The following is a 21,243-nucleotide window of genomic DNA, read 5'->3' as shown; positions in this document are numbered from 1 at the left end:
GCCGCAGGACTCGCCCTCTTCCCCTGACTGGCGTCGAGCCTGCCGCCACATCCTCCCCCCCGACGACTCGTCGGCCGCATGTTCGACAAGCGGAGCTCCCGTGTCGGCGCCCCTAACCTCCCCGGAGGCCGCCCCCCACCGGGTGAGCTCCTCTTCCTCTGGAGCCGTCACGGCCCTATCCTCCACGCCACCAGCACTGCTGGCCTCCGCGGCAAGCTGTGCCTCCTTTGCCCTGGCGGCAATATAGTCCAGTTCTGCCTGGATGGTGTCCTGGACGAGCACCCGCTCGGCATCAACATTGACATACCCCTCATGTAGAGTATCAAAGAATTCCTGCACTCGGGCATCATCTGGCACGGCCCAGCTCTGGACGGGGCCGTGCGCGTTGCAGTCCGGCATCATGGCGATGATGTCAGTCCGACGCGAATTATTGCACAACGGGACCACTCCCGCTGGCAACTTGAACAAGGGCCCCCTGACGGTCTTGCCGGCCTTCGCGGTGGCCCTCCCAGCCTTGCCGGTCCGTTCAACCTCGCCATCACGACCCACATCAAGCTGAAAAAGCCGCTGGCAGAAGTGGGCATGCGCCATCACGGTGAAATTGTGGTCGAGGCCAGGGCGGAGTCGCATAATGTCAGCCGGATTCGTAAAAAGCTAGGCTGGCATCCCCTTGTTATGCAACGGGGCGATCCGGCGGCGAATGAAGTCCGCCCCGATCATCTCAAGGGTGAGTCGAGCCCGAGTCAGCCAGAGAATCCTGGTGGTAGTGACAGTGAGCCTCCCATCGGGGGCGTCAACATCACCCCAATCGCTGCCGCAAACCGGTGGCACTCGGCGGACCTTGCAGAATTCCGGCCGGTGTTCATCTTCAATCCAGCACCACCGGCCGCGCCATTCCTCCCACCTCTCCTTCACAGCACCGTCCGGGTACGCCCCCTTGGATCTTGGGATCCAGGTGACGCAACCAGAGACGGCACCTCCCGGTTGGATCTGAGGGGAGAAATAATGGCGGGAGAGTGCCGTGTTGGGCTACACCCTGGCAAAGCCTTCGCAAAGATGCACGAAGAATGCCATGCACGCCACTGCATTCGGAGTAAAATCCCAGAGGCGGAAGCCGAAGGTGTGCAAAATGTCGCAGAAGAAATCGGAAAAAGGGGGGGGCATAACCCGCAAGAAAGGTAATCGATGAAAAAGGGATACCGATTTGGGGCAGGATCAGTGCAAGCGGCAGGAATGACGTGCGTCGCCGGATGTCCCGAATTCTCTCCCCCCGTCTTCACTCCCCATAGAGGCCTGAAGGAGGCCCGGAGCTCACGAACATCAACCGTCGAGGGGAAGAAGAAGGCGGACTTCGTCCGGTCCCCCAAAAGCGCACTCTCCGGCGGCTCCACAGTCCCGGCGCTCTTAGCCACCCCCTTGCCCTTGGCGGATTTGGGCACCATGGTGGCTAAGAAAGTTGGAGGACTGAGGGAGGGGATGGCGAAGCGACGATGGCGGGCAATGAAGAAAGCTTAGGAAGGAAGGAAGAGAGGAAACAACGGCTCTGAGATTGGAGAAGGCACGAGAAAAGAGGAGAAAGTGAGCAGCGCGCCCACGGTTATTCCTTCTTATGGGGGAAAACGCGGGCCGCCTCCTTTCATATTAACTGCGACGTGACGCATGCGTGCGGAGACCAACCCCACGCATGCCGCCCACATCACACGCACCTCCTCATGCCACGCCACGCGCGGGAGTCGTGGGAAGCGCAGCGCACGAAGAATCTTACCACGGTAAAAACCGCCCCGCCTGCCCCGCACCATTTTTGGGCCTGGCCCAACAACGCGTTGCGCTTATGTGTGGCCCAGGCCCGGGGGCTCCTGTCGGTGTACAAAAAGAGGGGTACACTTTTTGTACCCCTATAACTGTGCACGGGCAGTCTGAGCCGCGGGCACCACCACACCAAGCACGGCGAGGGAGGTGAGCCAGGGTAAGACCGAAGCTCAAGAGAACTAGAACGACGCCAAGGCCAAGACCACGAAGAGCAAAGGGGACGAAGCAGACTCCCCAGGCAAGATCCTTGCCGGGGACAGTTTTAGCAACCCCGGCAAGGCCCTTGCCGCGGTGACTCGCCCCACACCTACGGAGCAAATCACCCTTGAGTCCACTGCCCCCATGGGGCAAGGATTCGGGAGACATCCTCGTGGTGGCATGCAGATCTTTGTGAAGACATTCAAGATCAGACACGCACTATAGGAGATGACGACCCTTGGCGGGATCCCAGCCGAGGAAGACCACAAGGCCCCCGGCAAGCGCCTTGCCGGGGATGATAGTAGGCGCCTCGGCAAGACCCTTGCCGGGACCCCGGCAAGGCCCTTACCGAGGACACCTACAAGCCACCATCAGGCCCACGCCAGCCAAGTTTCCACCGCCATACGCATGCAGCTGCCGACCCAACCAGCTGGGCAGGCACCTGTGTGGCGGCATGCAGATCTTCGTGAAGACCCACCACTGCGCCACCTCAGCTGCCTGCCTGCCTGCGTGGCACCACGAGCATCACTGGCCAAGGCGCGTGTCGGTGCGAGGAGGGGCGGCGACGGACGGGACAGCCTTCACCCCCGCCCCCGATAAAGCAAGGACACCTAAGCAAGATGCATTAAATGCGCCTTGTCATGTATTGCGAGGGATAACCTCGCAGCACTGTACCCTTTCCACCTCCTGTGTGCCACTGTGGCAACCCCTTTCTATACAAAAGGAGGCCCGAGGCGACCAGGAGAAGGATTCGGCTTTTTGGAGCTCCTCACGCCCCATAGCTAGCTTAAGAACACAGACATACAATCCACCAAAGCAGGAGTAGGGTTTTACGCATCCTCGCGGCCCGAACCTGGATAAACGGCCCGTGTGCTATTTGTTTGATCCGCTGTTCTCACGACCCCGCGCCCCGCAACTGTAGTAGGGATTCTTGTGATCCCATAGGTGTCCTTCCGACCGACATGATGACAGACAGTTTTCGGCTTTCTCTCCTAAGGTGTTCGTCCGGAAGAACCGGGACACAGTCGCAGTAGTTCTCCCAGCGCTACCTTAGCCGATATAGCGGAATGTAAGGTACCAAAACATGGTAGCCGGGCAAACCCAACTATTGACCCAAGACATGATTCGGAGCTGATGCATATAAAGCTATAAGTTCGGGGTGCTGCACTATCGAAAGTGTTCGGACTTCTCGCGCCGTATTTATGGGGTATACTGAAGCCCCTTGGCATACTGGTTGTACCAGAATGTACGTGTGCAATATGTCGTAAATAAGCAGACAAGAAAAATAAGAACGTATAATGTAACAATAGACTTACGCTATGCATTGTTATTAACTAATACGTCGAAACATACGGATACAAGTAGTGCGAAAAGCAAAAAATAGGACTTACTTAACATGTCCTATCCAAGGGCAAGCTGCGTATGGGTATTTAAAATAGGTAGAGACCACCTGGGGATTCCCTTGTATGTCAGAACTTCTTGCTTCCTTGGTGTTTCCTTCTGTAATGCGTCCGGCAATCGGACTACCGAAAATGGCTTCCAGCGAGTAAGGTCCTGAAAGATAGAAAATGATAGGGGTATACGGCCCCTGGGGCGGTTGAGCTGCATTGTGGGGCGTGTCCTTGCGTGCCTCCGCCTATGCCCATGGTATTTTTAGTGCGTAATTATGTATGCGCGGCACAGACTTCGTCGCTGGGCTCGGACTAGGACGGAGGCCGAATTGCTAGGCGAGCTCAGAACGTGCCAGGCGATCCTGTTGTAGGTTACTCCGGACTCTCTTGAAGGTGTCTGAGGGAGTCTTGGATTAGGGGGTGTCCGGATAGCCGGACTATAACCTTTGGCCGGACTCCTGGACTATGAAGATACAAGATTGAAGACTTCGTCCCATGTCCGGAAGGAACTTTCCTTGGCGTGGAAGGCAAGCTTGGCGATACGGATATGTAGATCTCCTACCATTGTAACCGACTCTGTGTAACCCTAACCCTCTCCGGTGTCTATATAAACCGGAGGGTTTTAGTCCGTAGGACGAACAACAATCATACCATAGGCTAGCTTCTAGGGTTTAGCCTCCTTGATCTCGTGGTAGATCTACTCTTGTACTACCCATATCATCAATATTAATCAAGTAGGAGTAGGGTTTTACCTCCATCGAGAGGGCCCGAACCTGGGTAAAAACATCGTGTCCCGTGTCTCCTATTACCATCCGCCTAGACGCACAGTTCGGTACCCCTACCCAAGATCCACCGGTTTTGACACCGACATTGGTGCTTTCATTGAGAGTTCCTCTGTGCCATCGCCATAAGGAAGGATGCCTCATCCCATCTTCAAAGACGGCACCGTAGCTAAGAGAGCTTTGGTTGTCGGCCAAACTCTTCGGCTAGGCGGTTTTCTTATGACCACTTGTTCGGCTGCTGCGCCGACGATGACCTCTCGGGTCATCAAAAGCAATCTTCATGTCAGCTCGGAACTCGCCGAGCAGTTAGATCCAATGGAGCTCTCCTCCATAAATGAGCTCTTAGATCGCATCGACGCCCTGGGAGTCGCTACGGATTATGACCAGATTGGGCCTAAACCCGATCTGAGAGAGATTAACTCTCCCTAGGTCACCCATCACGTTGCCATGGTAGAGGGACAGTGCAGCGACCCTTTATCTATCTTAAGGTCTAGCTACGTCCGGATTCCCGATCCCTCCAAGCCGGATACCCGTGGAGGGGAGGATATCACTCAAGACCTTAACTTAGAGTCAGGCGACGGGCTAGATTCATTGGACAACATCCAAGAATCCAAACTTCCGAGTTCGGAAACTCCTTGGCCTCTGAGTCTCAGATTGGGTGAGGTTTCGGATTTAATTCTACCCACCCACCCGAACATACGCGATCTATCCCAAATTAGGTAAAAGCCCGAAGAAACAATACATCATTACTGGGCCAGATTCCTCCTGATTATGAACAGGATCAAGGACTGCCGCGAGGAAGACGCAATCTCATTCTTCTGCAATAATTGCACGGACAAGGGAATCGTCAACGCCATAAGTCGTCGTGATATTACACGCTTCGCTGACTTGGCGTCCATTGTACGAAAGTACTGTGCGATGGAAAGCACCTGGAAAACTGAAATAAAGTTTTGGGACAATCCGGCCCTGAATACAAACCCAGTCTGAAATAAAAGGGTGCATCTTCGCCAGACACCCGGGTTAAACACCAAAAAGCAAAAACCCTCTACAGGGCATGGAACCATACTGGAAGGATGGCTTAATGGACCCTGTAAAATTCACAGTACAGAGGGCGCCACACGAACTCACAGCCTTAGAGCATGTTGGATACTCCGGCAGGTGGCCAAAATTGGCGAGGATCTTTTAAATCCGGAGGCCACAGCAAGCCACCCCAGGGATACCGGTATGGTATTAACAGTCTTCGAGACTTTCGCATCAAATAATATGCGAAAAAGAACACTCTGCAGCCTTGCCGAAGTATACAAAGTAGCAACAATAAACCCATGGAGTGACACAGCTATTACTTTTAATGCCAGTGATGAACCTAAATTCCGAACAGCCCGAGAACCAGCCGCATTGGTCCTCAGTCCAATAGTGGACGACTTTCGCCTTACCAAGGTACTCATGGATGGAGGCAGCGGATTGAACCTCGTTTATGAGGAAACCCTTCAAAAAATGGAAATAGACTGGAACCGCATTCAGCGAAGCAGCACAACCTTTTAGAGGAATAATCCCCTGTCGAGAAGCGCGCTGTACAGGAAAAATCACACTAGATGTGGTGTTCGGCATGCCGGATAATTACAGGTCCGAAGAGGTCACGTTCCAAGTGGCCCCGTTCAGTAGCGGATACCACGCTCTGCTCGGGCGGGAATCGTTTACAATCTTCCAAGAAATACCCCATTATGGGTACATGAAGCTCAAGATGCTCGGGCCAAATGGAATCATCACTCTCGCTAGTGATCCGGACAAAGCACTCCGCGCCGAAAATAAGACAGCCGCACTGGCCCTCGAGGCACTATCCGAAGCCCTAGCGGCTGAGGAGCTGACTGCGCTGTGCTCCACGATGAACAGGGACGATGTGATACTCGACAAAAGATCCAAGTACACCTCCTTTAAACCAGCGGGCGAAATAGTCAAATTCCAAGTCCATCCAACGGACCCCAATAAAACAGCTTCCATCAGGGCACAATTAAACCCTGATATAGACGCTGCACTGCGAGAATTCCTACGGGAGAACTGGGACATTTTCGCCTGGCACCCTTCAGACATGCCAGGAATCCCACACAGGCTGGCCGAACACAGCTTAAATATCCTAAAAGGATTCAAGCCAGTCAAACAGGCTCTTTGGCGTTTTTCCGAACCTAAGAGACAGGCCATGGGAGAGGACCTAGCCAAGCTATTGGAGGCCGGATTCATCAGAGATATAAAACATCCGGACTGGCTAGCAAACCTGGTGATGGTACCAAAGAAGGACAAATCCTGGCGCCTGTGCGTTGATTTTAAAGACCTTAACAAGGCTTGCCCAAAGGATCCCTTCCCCCTCCCCCGCATTGGTCAAATTATCAACGCTACCGCAGGACACGATTCGTTGTGTTTCCTCGATGCATATTCCGGCTACCATCAAATCAAGATGGCAGAGTCAGACCAAGCCGCAACGGCATTCATCACACCATACGGCCTATTCTGCTTCAACACAATGCCCTTCGGGCTCAAAAACACCGGCGCAACATATCAGCGCATGATTCAGACATGTCTGGCAAACCAGATCGGCAAAATAGTGGAGGCATACGTAGATGACGTGGTCGTTGAAACAAGACATGTCGAATCTATAGTAGACGACTTGAGGCTCACATTTGATAACCTCCGAACGTACGACATCAAGCTCAACCCGGAAAAATGCATTTTCGGCGTTCCAGCCGGAAAGCTCTTGGGCTTCATTGTATCCGGTAGAGGAATTGAAGCACATCCAGCCAAGATCCGAGCTCTGTCACAATTGGATATCCCAAAGGACCTCAAACAAATACAAAAGTTAACCGGATGTGTGGCAGCTTTAAGCCGCTTCATCTCCCGCTTGGGAGAAAAGGCACTACCCCTTTACCGCCTCCTTCGGCACACCGAACACTTCGAGTGGACGGATGCAGCCACGGCCGGACTCGACTAAATAAAAGCCATATTGGCAACAAACCCAGTCCTGGCCGCGCCAAACATTGGCGAACCAATGCTATTATACATTGCAACAACCCATCAGGTTGTAAGCGCAGTGCTCGTCGTCGAACGAGAAACGGACGGACACAAATTCCCCCTTCAAAAGCCGGTCTACTATGTGTCCACTGTCCTTACTCCGTGAAAATCATGGTACCCGCATTATCAAAAGATTGCGTACGCGGTATTTATGGCATCCCAGAAGCTGCGACACTACTTTCAAGAGTGTTCAATAACGGTAGCCTCGGAAGTGCCACTTAATGATATTATTATCAACCACGATGCGACGGGCCGGATTGCAAAATGGGCCATTGAGCTCCTTCCGTTCGACATAACTTACAAGCCACGGCGAGCTATTAAGTCGCAGGTTTTTGCCGACTACATCGCAGAATGGATGGAGGCCGAACTCCCTAAAGAGTACGGCACATATTCAAACTGGATCATGCACTTCGACGGCTCAAAAATGTTGGCCGGTCTAGGGGCTGGCGTCGTTTTGACGTCCCCCACAGGAGACACAGTTCGGTACGTACTCCAGATAATCTACAAAGACTCCAACAATGCAGCCGAATATGAGGCCCTTTTGCATGGTCTCCGGATGGCAGTATCCATGGGCATTCAACGCCTAGAGGTGCGCGGGGATTTGAACCTCTCAATATCCCAAATAAATGGAGAATCCGATGCCAAGGATCCAAAAATGGCAGCTTATCGCAACGCCGTCCTAAAAATGTCAGCTCGGTTCGAAGGGCTCAAATTTCATCATATAGCTCGGGAAAACAATCAGGCGGCAGATGTCTTGGCACACATCGGCGCAAAACGCGATGTAGTCCCCCCCAACATCTTCTTGGAGAGGCTGTTCAAGCCATCCGTAGTATGGGAAGGGGAACCCGGCAATAACAGCCCAGACTCAACCGCACTGCCCGACACCGAACAATCTGACATAATTGGAGGCTCTGCCAATGAAATCACACCTTCAGCCCATGTAATAATGGCCGTCATCGCCCCATGGACAGAACCATTCCTAGCCTACCTTACTAGGCAGGAACTCCCAGAGGATCAAAACGAGGGATGCTGCATAGTGCGGCGATCTAAAGCCGATAAAGTCCATGAGGGAGAGCTTTATAAGAAAAGCACTACCGGAGTCCTTCAAAGGTGCATCTCCGAAGAGGAAGGGCGGAACCTTCTGGCTGAAATTCATGCCGGACTCGGTGGTCATCACGCTGCAGCTCGGTCCCTTGTAACCAAGGCTTTCCGTACAGGCTTTTATTAGCCGACCGCCCGGGCAGACCGTCAGGACTTAGTCCAACGATGCGTCGGTTCCCAGCTTTTTGCAAACCAAAGCCATATGCCACCCACTGCCCTCCAAACTATCCCCATCACTTGGCCCTTCGCGGTCTGGGGGCTTGACATGGTTGGACCCCTTAAAGGCGGAACCCACAAGAAAAAATACTTGCTGGTCATGGTGGATAAGTTCACCAAATGGATAGAAGCCAAGCCTGTTAACACGGCCGAATCCGAACCGGTGATAGACTTCATATCCGGGGTCGTACACCGTTACGGCGTCCCCCACAGCATCATCACTGATAACGGAACGAACTTTACGGCCAATGAGGTAAAACTCTGGTGCAAAAACATGGGCATCAAGCTCGATTATGCTTTCGTCTATCACCCACAAACTAACGGCCAGGCCGAACGCGCAAATGGTATTATCATGAGATGCATCAAACCCAGATTAGTGTGGTCCCTTAAGGAATCTAATATGCACTGGGTAGATGAGCTCGACTCCGTACTCTGGGGGCTGCGCACCACGCCGAATCGCACCACCGGATACACACCATTCTTCATGGTGTACGGCGCAGAGGCAGTTTTGCCCTGTGACATAATTCATGACTCGCCTCCAGTGCACATGTATGAAGAAAGAGAAGCCGAGCTCGATTGGCAGGACAGTTTGGACGCCTCGGAGGAGGAGCGTACCGTGGCAAAAGCCCGTTCCACATTCTATCAACAGCAAGCTTGAAGATATCAAAGTAGAGAAGTACGGGCCAAAAATTACAACGTTGGCGAATTAGTTCTACGCCTGCCGGGCAAGAAAAAGGACAAACTCAAGCCCAAGTGGGAAGGTCCCTTCATAATTGACCAAGTCCTGGCTGGTGGAGCGTACCGCCTGCGAAACGCATCGGATAACCAACTCGAGCCGAACCCACGGAATGCAGCCCGTCTCCGAAGATTCTATGCCTAGTGCCGGATCCTCTGTTCGTCTCCTTAGTCTGTCCATTTTTTATATACTGTCCGTCTAACATTTCTCTCCTTCTCCCTCTTTCTCTCTCTTATAACCTTTAAAGGTTCATAAATTGACGCGCTATCCGCGCTCAATAAACCTAGGGGCTTCTTTAAACAGAAGCTTATTTATACGGGCTTCATGCCCAACACATGTGTCACACTTCCGCATGTACCCTTTATTCACCATTATATGCATCGATATGACTTAAGTTTTGGCGAAGCTGGGTTGCCTGGCTCCTGTGCTTACCCCTACGTTCCCGATTGTTCGGCTAGGTGGTAAAGGGAGCACCTCTGCGATAATTACTGCCGGGTCAGCCGGATGTGTACCTCAGACTGGGTGAAGCCGAAAGCTAGCATTCTTAAGGGAATATTCGGTCGGTGAACTAAAGCTGATTTTTCACTTATTTATTTATGGGCCCCCAGATGTTTTTCCTGCATCTGTTTTTCGCAGAATGGACATGCTCTTTAGGGCATGCCTCCCAGGGAAAGGAACCCCTAACAGAACTATTCTCCCTGGAAGATGTTTCTTACTAACCATGTAATATAACATAACTAGTTCGGCACTTGTCTGTTCAATCACTAATGACCCCTACGCCTGGTCTCCATGAATACCCCGATTCTTTTATAACCGCAAGGGTATTAAGACACACTCCGGACTGTCAGGTCCTGAGGTCGAAGCGAAAAGGTCAGCCATGACAAACGATCAACAATCCGGCTAGAAGGCATTACACATGTCAATTAAAATTACACAGTCATTCTGACTGATTGTATTCCTCTTCAATACCATCTAACAGGCTGTCTAGTTTACAGTCCTGCTGGGAATACTTTGCGGCCAATTCTACTTGGCCGTATACTAAGCTTACAGGGATCTCCTTCCCATCGGGCCCCACAGGTCCGACCTCGGCCACGTGGTTTGGGTCAGCCTTCGTGTACCGCGTCTACACCATGGCCCAGGCCTCCCTAGCGCCTTGACGGCAGGCCGATATCTTCCATAATCGGAAGCGCCACCGCGCTCCCTTCAGCTTCTCTCCAAGCTCTCCAAGGACTTCGGGCATGGAGATGGATGGCCACAAGGCCTGGGCGATGCCTTGCATCACCTGCCGAACTCGCTTGTGCAGTTGCGAGAGCTTGAGAAGAAGGTCACCCATAGAACCGGGCATCTCCTCTGCAGGACGACCTGTTAGCATACCTACAGACATTACTCTGTTAGTCGACTTCCTCGCCGAACTGTGTTTTCAAAGGTTCGTTTAAGCACTTACTAAATATGCCACGTCGAAGCCGCTGATTCTCCTTAACGGAATCCGACAGCTGGGCACGAACATCTTTCAGTTCAACGCCCAGCTTGGTGTTGGCATCCTGGACATCGTTCTTCTCCCGCCTCACCTTTGTCAGCACGCTCTCACCAGCCTTTAGCTGGCGTAGGAGTTGTTTCTTTTCCGGATCTAATCCAGTGCCATCTGCAATTTCATTTGTCAGATCTGCACACACGTCGCACTTCACAAAATACTTATCTTTTTGAAGCATATATTACCAGAGGGGGTCTCCTTGGGCTCCCCTGTCGCGGCTAGTGCGGCCTCAAGTTGGGCTTTGCACTCTTCTAGCTTCTGGGATAGTTGGGTATTCTTTTCCGTAAGAACCTGCATTATAAATGATCCTTAAATCAGTTCTTCTAATTGTTTCAAGTCTCGGGGGCTACTGATATATATAACCATTAAATTTTCTCACCCGTATGTCTTTTACATATTTCTCCGTGGCTCTAGCTAGACCATTTTGAGCGGCACGGAGGTACGCATCTCCCGAATTGAGGGCATCCAACGCCTCTTGGGAGAAACAAGCGTCGCGAAAAACTGTCCGGCGACGCATGTGGTTCATGGCACTCTCCTCCTCGGAATGGGTGGCAGACAGCCTGTCCGCGTCCTCTGTCGGAGGAGCGTCCGGTGCGCGCCTCGTGCTCGCCTCCGCCTCCGGACCAGGCTTTGGAGCCTGGCTGGTGGAGGCGCGATTGGCAGCCTCTTCGGATATAGTCCGGCGAGGTCTTTTTGTCCTGAACAGAGCACGAGTGTTAATATGCCTTGAAGGAATAACACCTGGGAATAAGAGGGCGCGCTCACTACTAGGGAAAACCCTAGCAGTAGCGCTGGTTTTGTGCTCACTAGTAGCGCGGGTAGGCGCGCTACTAATAAGGCGCTAAAGCTATTGCTTAGCAGTAACACGTGCCGCACGCGCTACTGCTAGGAAAAATAGCTCCAGCGCTTGTTCACTCCCACGCTGCTGCTAATGTAACTACTAGCAGCGTGTTTTCTTTCCATCGCTACTAGTATTGTTTTTTTATTTTTTTTATTTTAGTGTATTTATGCGCCATCGTACAAATATTGGTACAATACCAGTTATGAGGTTTACATCATTATGTCCATAACAGTGTGTCAAATGAAGGTGGATTAGGTTCAGTGGAGGCAATATGTGGTGCATGTCAAAAGTATACTACTAATCCAAACATGATCTAGTTTGGACTAGTAGTACTTTCGATGTGCACCACATGTTGCCTCCATTTGAATCTAATCCGCCAGCACAAGCTATTTAATCATCATCATAATCATTAGCACCAACAATATTTATTTAATCACCACTAACACGAGCTAATAATAATCATCAGTCATTACCACCAACACTAGCTATTTTATCATCATAGTAATAGTGTAGCATATCATCATCCTCAAACTCATTTCTAGCTAATCACTCCTGCTGCTCTCTCTTAGGTAAAACAACATAAAACATGTGTAGCTCTCCTCCTTGATCAAATTGGAGCATGCAGATGAACCTGTCTCCTAATTTTGGGTAGCACATCTGTTTGCTGCCCCCTAGTAGTTCTCTGCGCTTCCCCATCACATATTTGGTCCAGTCTTGCACTATTAAGCATTCATCGCTGATCTTGAATGCACTAAAGTAACATGTAGAATATCTTGGCCGTAAGCTAATAATACTCATGGTACCTTTAGTCTCGATCCCATAAGGCACAACATTCATCGGGAGTCCCTGTTGAAGAACATCGTATGGTCACATACTTAGCAATGAAGTTTAGCTTCACAAATAATGTATGGAAAAGATGCACTGAGGACAAATAGTAAAAATCTTACCATCCTTCCTAAATAGATGTGACCGTAGTTCATGACGAACACTATTGGTCGCATGTTTTCAGTACTAAGATTTCTAGGTCCAGGAAGAAAATTTGTCTTGACAGTATCAAGATCCTCAAGCCATGAAACATAATGACTTAGCTCCTTGCAGGTTAGTTCAGCCCCGGGACAGTAGTAGGTCCTGTCTACCAAGCGCTGGACATGTTTGCTTGCACTGAAATAAGCTGACAATACAAATTAGTTGTCAACTATTTTTGAATAAACAATATCGAAGACATAAATATGGTTGAGAAACTTACATTTTGGTGTAACTGGAGGCGTCTGCACATCGAACCAGATGTCGGTATTACCTTCAATATCATCTTCCAGACGAATATCAAAGGTGATAACCATATCAGGCTGAAATGCATAAGTCTTGCATAGTGCTCTCCATGTTTTGCATCCAAAATAGGTGTAGTCGTCTGAATTGTATAATTTTGCGTGGAAAATATAACCATGATCGGTCTTCAAATAAACTTTCTTTACCTCCATAGTATGACTGAAACCTATCTTATCCAATACAAAAACTCTTGCATGGCAGGGGATACGCTAGTAGAATAGTAAAAAATAAATAAGTTGAAGCAAATGAAGCAGATGTCATGCTTAATTACGAAAAAAGACTTGTCATTGTGACTTACTGTATCCACTTCGAAGTTCTCGTCCAGCTTGATGCTGAAGCGCCTATCATCATGTAGGAAGATTCCGTTGCACAGGCCGCGCTCATCTTCGCAGTATTTGCAAATATCGAAATCCTTTTTGTCGTCAGACATTTCCTATGTTCATAGTTAAAACATTAATTGAAAATCGATAGAAGACAACTACCAGGATACTCAACACACAAATCTGGGGCACTCGATATTTCCTACATATTCTGGCAAAAGTCATGCCAAAATTCACGGAAAAATCCAGCATGACCTTTGCTAAAATAGGATATATCGAGCGCCTGAAATTTTCCTGAACGGAAATGAATCAGCACTCCGGCAAAACATAGGCCACTCGGAGGTGTAACCTGCAAACATGACCGGCCACTTGGATATTGAGCAACACAAGATATACATTTCAAAATATCTTATAAGACTCAAATTAGCATGCATTCAATAAGCAAAAGTAAATCATCTCATGCGTCCGTACATCGTCGAATATTATCACTAATACATCCCGAATAGTGTCATACATATAACATCACTAGTACAACTAAACCCCTAGCACACGACAGGTATCGGCGCAGGTGGTGGACACCCACAGAGAAGGATCCTTCATGCGATCATAGCTCCAGTGAGATCCCTGGAGAACCTGCCAGGTATTGGAGAACCTGTGCTCCAACGCAAACAAGTAGCGACGGACGTGCGCGTCCTCCTCACTAACACGGTGACGCACCACCTCCGCGGAGTCCTCGAGCCTCTGGACCGTCACTGGCCCATGCGACCGCCACCAAAGAAGGTTCGGGTCAACAACAGGCTGGCTCCTCACCAACCTGCGCCCCCCGGTAGGTAGCGCCTCCCAGTACCACCCCGGCGGAGCCCAGTCCCGGACATGGCCCATCTGGTCAAGCAGGTGTCGTCCTCCGCCGACTCGACGACGAGGATGCGGGATAGGCATCGTCCATGTCGATGCGGGAAAATTTCTTTAACTAAAAAACAGCAACAAGTTCTTACTAACTAGTTCTATTAATTCAACTAGTTCTTACTAAAAATAAACTTACTATAAATAAAAATATTCTAGTACCTAATTAGTACCTAGTTCTTACTAACTAATTAGTACCTAAGAACTACTGCCCTAATTACCATCTAATTTGATGAACCTATAGGGGTGGAAAGTGGTAGCGGATATTCCAATTATCCAACTATAAAGTGAAATAAGTGGTCAAATTTTACTCGTTTTATGATTCATCTTAGAAATTTGATTCGTTTCCACCCTTACATGAACCCTAACTCATTTGAGCCGCATCCGCATCCGATTCGTTTCCACCCTAATTAATTTGATGGAGGTAGAAACCCTAGGCAGAGGTAGAGGAGAGGGAGGAGCAGGCGTGCTCACCTCGGGTGCCTACGATGAGGGAGGGGCAGGCGGCGTCAAGGTCGTGGTCGGGGCTCCAGGGCGGCGTTGAGGTCGGGTGGGGGGGGCGGGGGCGGCGTCCGGGGCGGCATTGAGGTCGGGGGCGGCGTCCCGGGCGGCGTTGAGGTTGGGGGCGGGGCCGGCGTTGAATCTGGGGTCAGGGGCGGCGTGGGGAGAGCGTGCGGCGGCCGAGGGGCGACGGCGGCGGCGAGAGTGGAGTTGATTTGGGGAATGAAGTGGCCGTGGGGAAGGACGAACCACGTGGTTAAGTCAGAAGTACCTGTAGCGCATTCCAGAAAGGGTGCTACTGCTACGTTAGCAATAGCGCGTTCTGGAATACACGCTGCAGCTATAGCGATTTTCTGCAGAACCCGCTACTGCTATTCCTTTCTCCTTTTCCCCTTTTTTCTTTTATTTTTCGTTACATTTTATTTTTTCCCTTTCTCCTTTTTCTATTTCATTCATTTTCATTTACTTTTCTACTTGTTTTTCAGTGTATTTTATTTCCGTTAGCAGCAGCGCTTTACACGTAAGCGCGCTGGAGCTAAGGAGATTAGCAGTAGCGCTGGTCCATTATACGCGCTACTGCTAGGTTGGGCTAGCCATCTGCGCCCAGTTCAAACATAGCAGCAGCGCTTTTCACTAGTACGTGCTACTGCTAAAGTCATACCAGTAGCGGGGTTTATTTACGCGCGCTGCTACTAAGTAGCAGCAGCGCTTGATTTTGTACAACGCTACTGGTAAAATTCTATGTATAGGCTTTTCCCTAGTAGTGGCTATACCTTTGCGCCGGTGCCTCAGTCCGGACTGCACTTCTTTTCATCCCACGGGGCCCCGCAGCCCCTCGTTGGCTAGTTGCCGCAGGCTCGGCCTCCCGCCTCAAGAACCTCCCCTGCAGAACACGGTTATTGTCAAGAAACTGAAAACACGCGAGGGTGGATACCTTTTCAAGGTGCTGGGACTCCGGTCTCAGCTACTTGGGAGGCCAGAGTAGCCCTGGGTAATTGGCCGTAATGGCCACCAAGGCATTATCCTTGCTTAGTTGATAAAACACCCCATCAAGCAGCTCCACAAATAAGTTCGGATCCTCTTCGGAGGCCGGATCGAGGGACCGTTCTGGATCCTTGGGCTGCGGAGAAGGGCTGTTTATTTCCTTTACTTCCTGGCGCAGTTCCTGCGTTGAAGTCGTTAGACTATATAATTAGTGATGGGAATATAGAACGGATGGGCAAGTAAAATTGTCCACTTACCCAACTTGGAGGATTGTACATAGTAAATCCACCTTGTGGGTTGACACGGAGAAATTCCTCCTCTTCTCCCTTGTATAAAGCGGACAAGATCTTTATTAGAGCGGCAACCGAGTCCGGCCCCTTACAGCCGTGACGGTGGCGTCATCCTCCCCGTTGAAGTCCGACATGGGGTGCCCTCTATACTGAAGCAGTTGCACCCCCCGCATGATGCATGCGGCCATGACTCCAATCATGGTTAGTCCGGAATGAGCTAATAATCTTATCCGGCCCATCAGGTAAAGTACATCCTTGTCACTTTCTCTCTGAGGGCTCCGTGGACGCCAGCTTAGGCGCTTCTTCAGGGGAGCACTGTTGAACTCAGGGAGGCCGATCCGAACAGGATCCGGCAACGGGACATCCTCTATATAGAACCATTCTGAAGGCCAGTCCTCGGACGCCTTCTTTGGGGTTCTGGATAGATATCCGGTCCCGGCGATGCGCCACACTTCGGCTCCGCCCACTTGATATATTGACCCCTCCTGAGAATGGGGCACAAGGCAGAATAGCCTCTTCCACAGCACGAAATGAGCCTCAACACCAAAAAACAGCTCGCAAAGGGCTACGAAGCCCGCGATATGCAATATGGAGGCAGGCGTGAGGTTGTGCAGCTGGAGGCCATAGAACTCCAGGAGCCCCCAGAGAAACGGATGAATTGGAAATCCGAGCCCTCTTATTAAATAAGGGACAAGGCATACCCGCTCTCCTTTGGAGGGATTGGGGGCGCTCTCCGTTTGCTCTCCGCCATTATAGGTGGCAAGTCCGGCTCGAACTGGGACCATATAGGCCGGGGGGAGAAATCCCGAGGGCTGGAAGGGCGAGAGGAGGAGCTGTGACGGCTGGCCATGGTGGAATGGACCTTTGTCGGATGCGCTCTGATGAATACTCGCGGAGGGGAGAAGGTGTGGTTTGGATCTAAATCCTCGTCCCTTTAAATAGGCGGCTCATTTACGCGGCTAGGGGTGTGAATGTAAAAACACCCAGACTTTTCGTATTCGTTTGACACGTGGAATACGGCCATTATTGGCCGTAGAAGCCAAGGAGGGCTACATTTGCAAAAAACCGGACATTATTCAACAGGTACATGGAATTTGGAGGAGAACCCGCCTTGTAATGCCGAAGACAATTTGCGCGCCAAACTCGCGTCATTGAAGCCTGGTTCGGGGGCTACTGAGGGAGTCCTGGATTAGGGGGTGTCCAGATAGCCGTACTATAACCTTTGGTCGGACTCCTGGACTATGAAGATACAAGATTGAAGACTTCATCCCGTGTCCGGAAGGGACTTTCCTTGGCGTGGAAGGAAAGCTTGGCGATACGGATATGTAGATCTCCTACAATTGTAACCGACTCTGTGTAACCCTAACCCTCTCGGGTGTCTATATAAACCAGAGGGTTTTTGTCGGTGTCAAAACCGGCGGATCTCGGGTAGGGGGTCCCGAAATGTCCGTCTAGGCCGGATGGTAACAGAAGGCAGGGAACACGATGTTTTACCCAGGTTCGGGCCCTCTCGATGGAGGTAAAACCCTACGTCCTGCTTGATTAATATTGATGATATGGGTAGTACAGGAGTAGATCTACCACGAGATCAAGGAGGCTAAACCCTAGAAGCTAGCCTATGGTATGATTGTTGTATATGGAGTTGATTGCCTAAGGACTAAAACCCTCCGGTTTATATAGACACCGGAGAGGGTTAGGGTTACATAGAGTCGGTTACAATGATAGTAGATCTTGAATATCCGCATCACCAAGCTAGCCTTCCACGCCAAGGAAAGTCCCATCCGGACACAGGACGAAGTCTTCAATCTTGTATCTTCATAGTCCAGGAGTCCGGCTGAAGGTATAGTCTGGCTACCCGAACACCCCCTAATCCAGGACTCCCTCGGTAGCCCCTGAACCAGGCTTCAATGACGACGAGTCCGGCACGCAAATTGTCTTCGGAATTGCAAGGCGGGTTCCTCCTCCAAGTCCTTCATAGAAGATTGTAAACACCAAGAGTAGTGTCCGGCTCTACAAAATAAGCTTCCACATATTGCCATAGAGAGAATAATATTAACACAAATCAAATATGCTGACGTATTCCGTAGTGCGTCATCACACTACGGCCAAGTCCTTTACTCGAATCGTTTTCACTTTTCCACCTCAGCGTGTTTTGCAAGGCGGTTTCCTTGGCATGTCTTGTCAAAGCATAGATCGTGTACCCCCCTTTTACGGGATTCTCATCAATACGGACGTGGGTAACCCAATCATGCCCGTTATCACGGTGCTTGGGAGGTAAGCGAGTTTTACTAGGCTGGTGGGGACGCACAACCGCATCGGCCCATATAAGGAGATAAGGATCCCCCTTTTTACCTACGCCTTCTTCCTCCTTTAGCTATCCATCTCCTGCGCACCCGAGCTCCAGCGCCCAAGCCCGCACTTCCCACCTCAACCTTCTCCAGCAATGTCCGGAGCGGGAGGCAAGTGGATGGTCTCCTCCACCATGGAGGGCCAAGTCAAGAAGCTAAGGAAGGCTGGATACCTGTCCAAGGACATCGCGCACCGGCTTCCCGAAAAGGGGCAACTTCTCCCCACCTCAAGGCCCCATGAGAGAGTAGTATTTCTCCCCCACTTCCTCCGCGGACTGGGTTTTCCACTCCACCCATTTGTCCGAGGGCTCATGTTCTACTATGGCCTGGATTTCCACGATCTGGCCCCGAACTTCATCCTCAACATCTCGGCGTTTATCGTCGTGTGCGAGGCTTTTCTCTGCGTCCGCCCTCATTTCGGCCTCTGGCTCAAGACCTTCAACGTCAAGCCCAAGGTGGTGCGCGGCAGCCAGGCGGAGTGCGGAGGCACCATGGCGGGCAAGATGGCCAATGTCCTATGGTTCGAGGGCTCTTTTGTGGAGACCCTAAAGGGATGGCAATCCGGGTGGTTTTACATCACCGAGCCGCGCGATCCGAAATGGACCGCAGCCCCCGAGTTCTGATCCGGACCCCCCACGCGGCTTGTGTCCTGGAAAGAGACGGGCCTGTCGTGGGGTGAAGAAAAAGAGGTGACCGGATTGCAAACATGCATCCAGTCCCTGGTGAACAAGCCAATCCGGCTTGTTAATGTAATCCAAGTTATGCTCGTCCGCCGGATCCTCCCGTGCCAACAACGGGATTTTAATCTGTGAGAGTTCGACCCAGCGCAGCATCAAACCCTCAGCAGGCTCTTCGACACGACGTACGAAGACGCCTGGAAGATGTTATTCAAGGGCGCCGAGGCTCCCGCATCCGCTTCCGAGGACCGCGGATACAGCTCGCAGCGTCACGCTAGCGAGGTAAGCCATCTACACCTTTTACAGGATGTTAAGCTTTTTTCATAGTTTGACTCTATGCGGGATCTAAACTCCCTTACCTTTGACAGGCTTGGCGGGCGATATCCGGACCGATTAACTATCCGGCTCCGCTACCCGAAGACCCAGCTCCAGCTCTACTAGTGAAGCTGCTGGCTCCGGTGCCTTATGTGGTGCCAGAGAAGAAGGCCAAGAAGAAGAAGACCACGGGGACTCGAAAGAGTGCCCGCAACGTGGTGGTGTCGGACTCGTCATCTGATGAGTCCGAGACGCCTTCCTCCCGTGAAAACGAGGAGGAGGAAGAAGAAGACTCTCCCCCCCCAGCGGAGAGAGGAGAGAAGAGGAAGGCCGCCCCAACGGGGGAGGCCGGGGGGTCTAGGAAAAGGAAGACCCCTCCACCGGACTACGCCCCCGATGCCGAAGAGGGCGAAGAGGAGTGGCCAAACAGGGCCAAGCGTCCGGTGAAATCGTAAGTTCGGATATCAGAGTAACTCATGATGTTCCTTTGTTGCACAGCTTTCCCTAATGTCGAATGTAATTATGCAGTCCGCCCCGGGCCGAAGGCGACGAATCGTCGGGTGGCTCCCTGGACTCATCGGACGTGAACTCAGTTCCGCCCGTTGTCTCCCCCTTCACCGCGGACGACGCCAAAGTGGCATCGCGACAAGCCCCGGGACAGGAGGAGGTGGTCCTAGAGGAGCCGCAAGGCAACCTCCCGGACTCCAGGAGTGAAGGGGACAAGACCCCCCAGGGCTCCAAGTCCAGCTTTGAGCCGGACACCGCACCGGATTCTACAACTGTTCCGGACCGCGGTAGGCGAACTCCTTCCAAGAGGAGTAAGCCTTCTGAGCCGGCAGCCTCCGTCCAACCGGAGGTGCCGGACAATCTGCTGGAGGTGCTTGATGGCGCCTCCACCGACGAGGAGCACCGTACTATTATGAGTACGGTGATCCAGAAGGTTCAGTCCACCAAGAGCGGACTGAGTGAAGCTTGCGCTAGCCTTCTAACAGGCTTCGAGGTAAGTACAAAATATGTAAAAATATAACTGCATAGACAGTAGCCCCTGATGCTCCGTTTGGCATTTGGAAAGAAAAGCCGAATAGAAGATCTATTAAATTTCGCAGGAGTCTAACAACAAAGAGTCAATATGCGTATGCAGGCTTCGCTGCTAGCCACCGCCGCACTGACTGCGGAGGTGGGTGCCCTGAAACAGGGCCTCGAGCGGACCGAGCAAGAACTCGGCCTTGCCAAACGGCAGCTCGAGGAGAAATAAGGTAAGAAATACCTTACAGAAAAAGTGCCTATAAAAAGACGTGATTGCAAAAAATAACAGGATTGTACTACTTATTGCAGGGGCCACGACTGAGGTGGCGACCCTCAAGCAGGCGCTGTCTGAGGCCGAAAAGAAAATGGGCGCGGAGTGCACCGAGCGAGAGAAACTTGAGGCCCAGGTCGGCAAGGTGCAGCAGGAGCTTTAGGCTCTCATGAAAAAGCATGAGAGTTTGGAGCTTGAGTCCAAGACACAAGCGTCTGAGCTCGCGGCGGCCCTTGAGACTGCTAAGTCTGCCAAGGCCGAAGCCCAAAAGGCCCTCCAAGAGTTGGAGGAGATGAAAAAGATAGCGGCGGGTAAGGCATTCTTTATGCAAAGCAGAATTATAAAAGTAAAGTACTTGTTACTTACCCGAATCCGGAGCTCTCCAGGGGCATTCGCAGATCTTCCCCGCAGCGTATCCGACACTGCCGCATTCTACCGAGCGGAAGAGGGCAGCTCGACGGAGAAGGTGTTCTGGTCTTAGTATGCTGAGGCTGGACACCCTGTGCCCTTGAGCGACCAGCTGAAACAGCTGGTCGAGCTCCACAAGGCGGCCGAACAGGCCATTAAGGGCTTCATAGTTCGGCTGTGGCCCGGAGAGGCCCTGCCTGGCAGCTACT

Source organism: Triticum urartu, chromosome 3A (genome assembly GCF_056163025.1).
Source record: "Triticum urartu cultivar PI428250 chromosome 3A, HENAU_Tu73, whole genome shotgun sequence".
In the NCBI taxonomy this organism is placed as follows: Eukaryota; Viridiplantae; Streptophyta; class Magnoliopsida; order Poales; family Poaceae; genus Triticum; species Triticum urartu.
The sequence above is the reverse complement of the archived record's forward strand: the minus strand, read 5'-3'. Positions refer to the sequence as shown.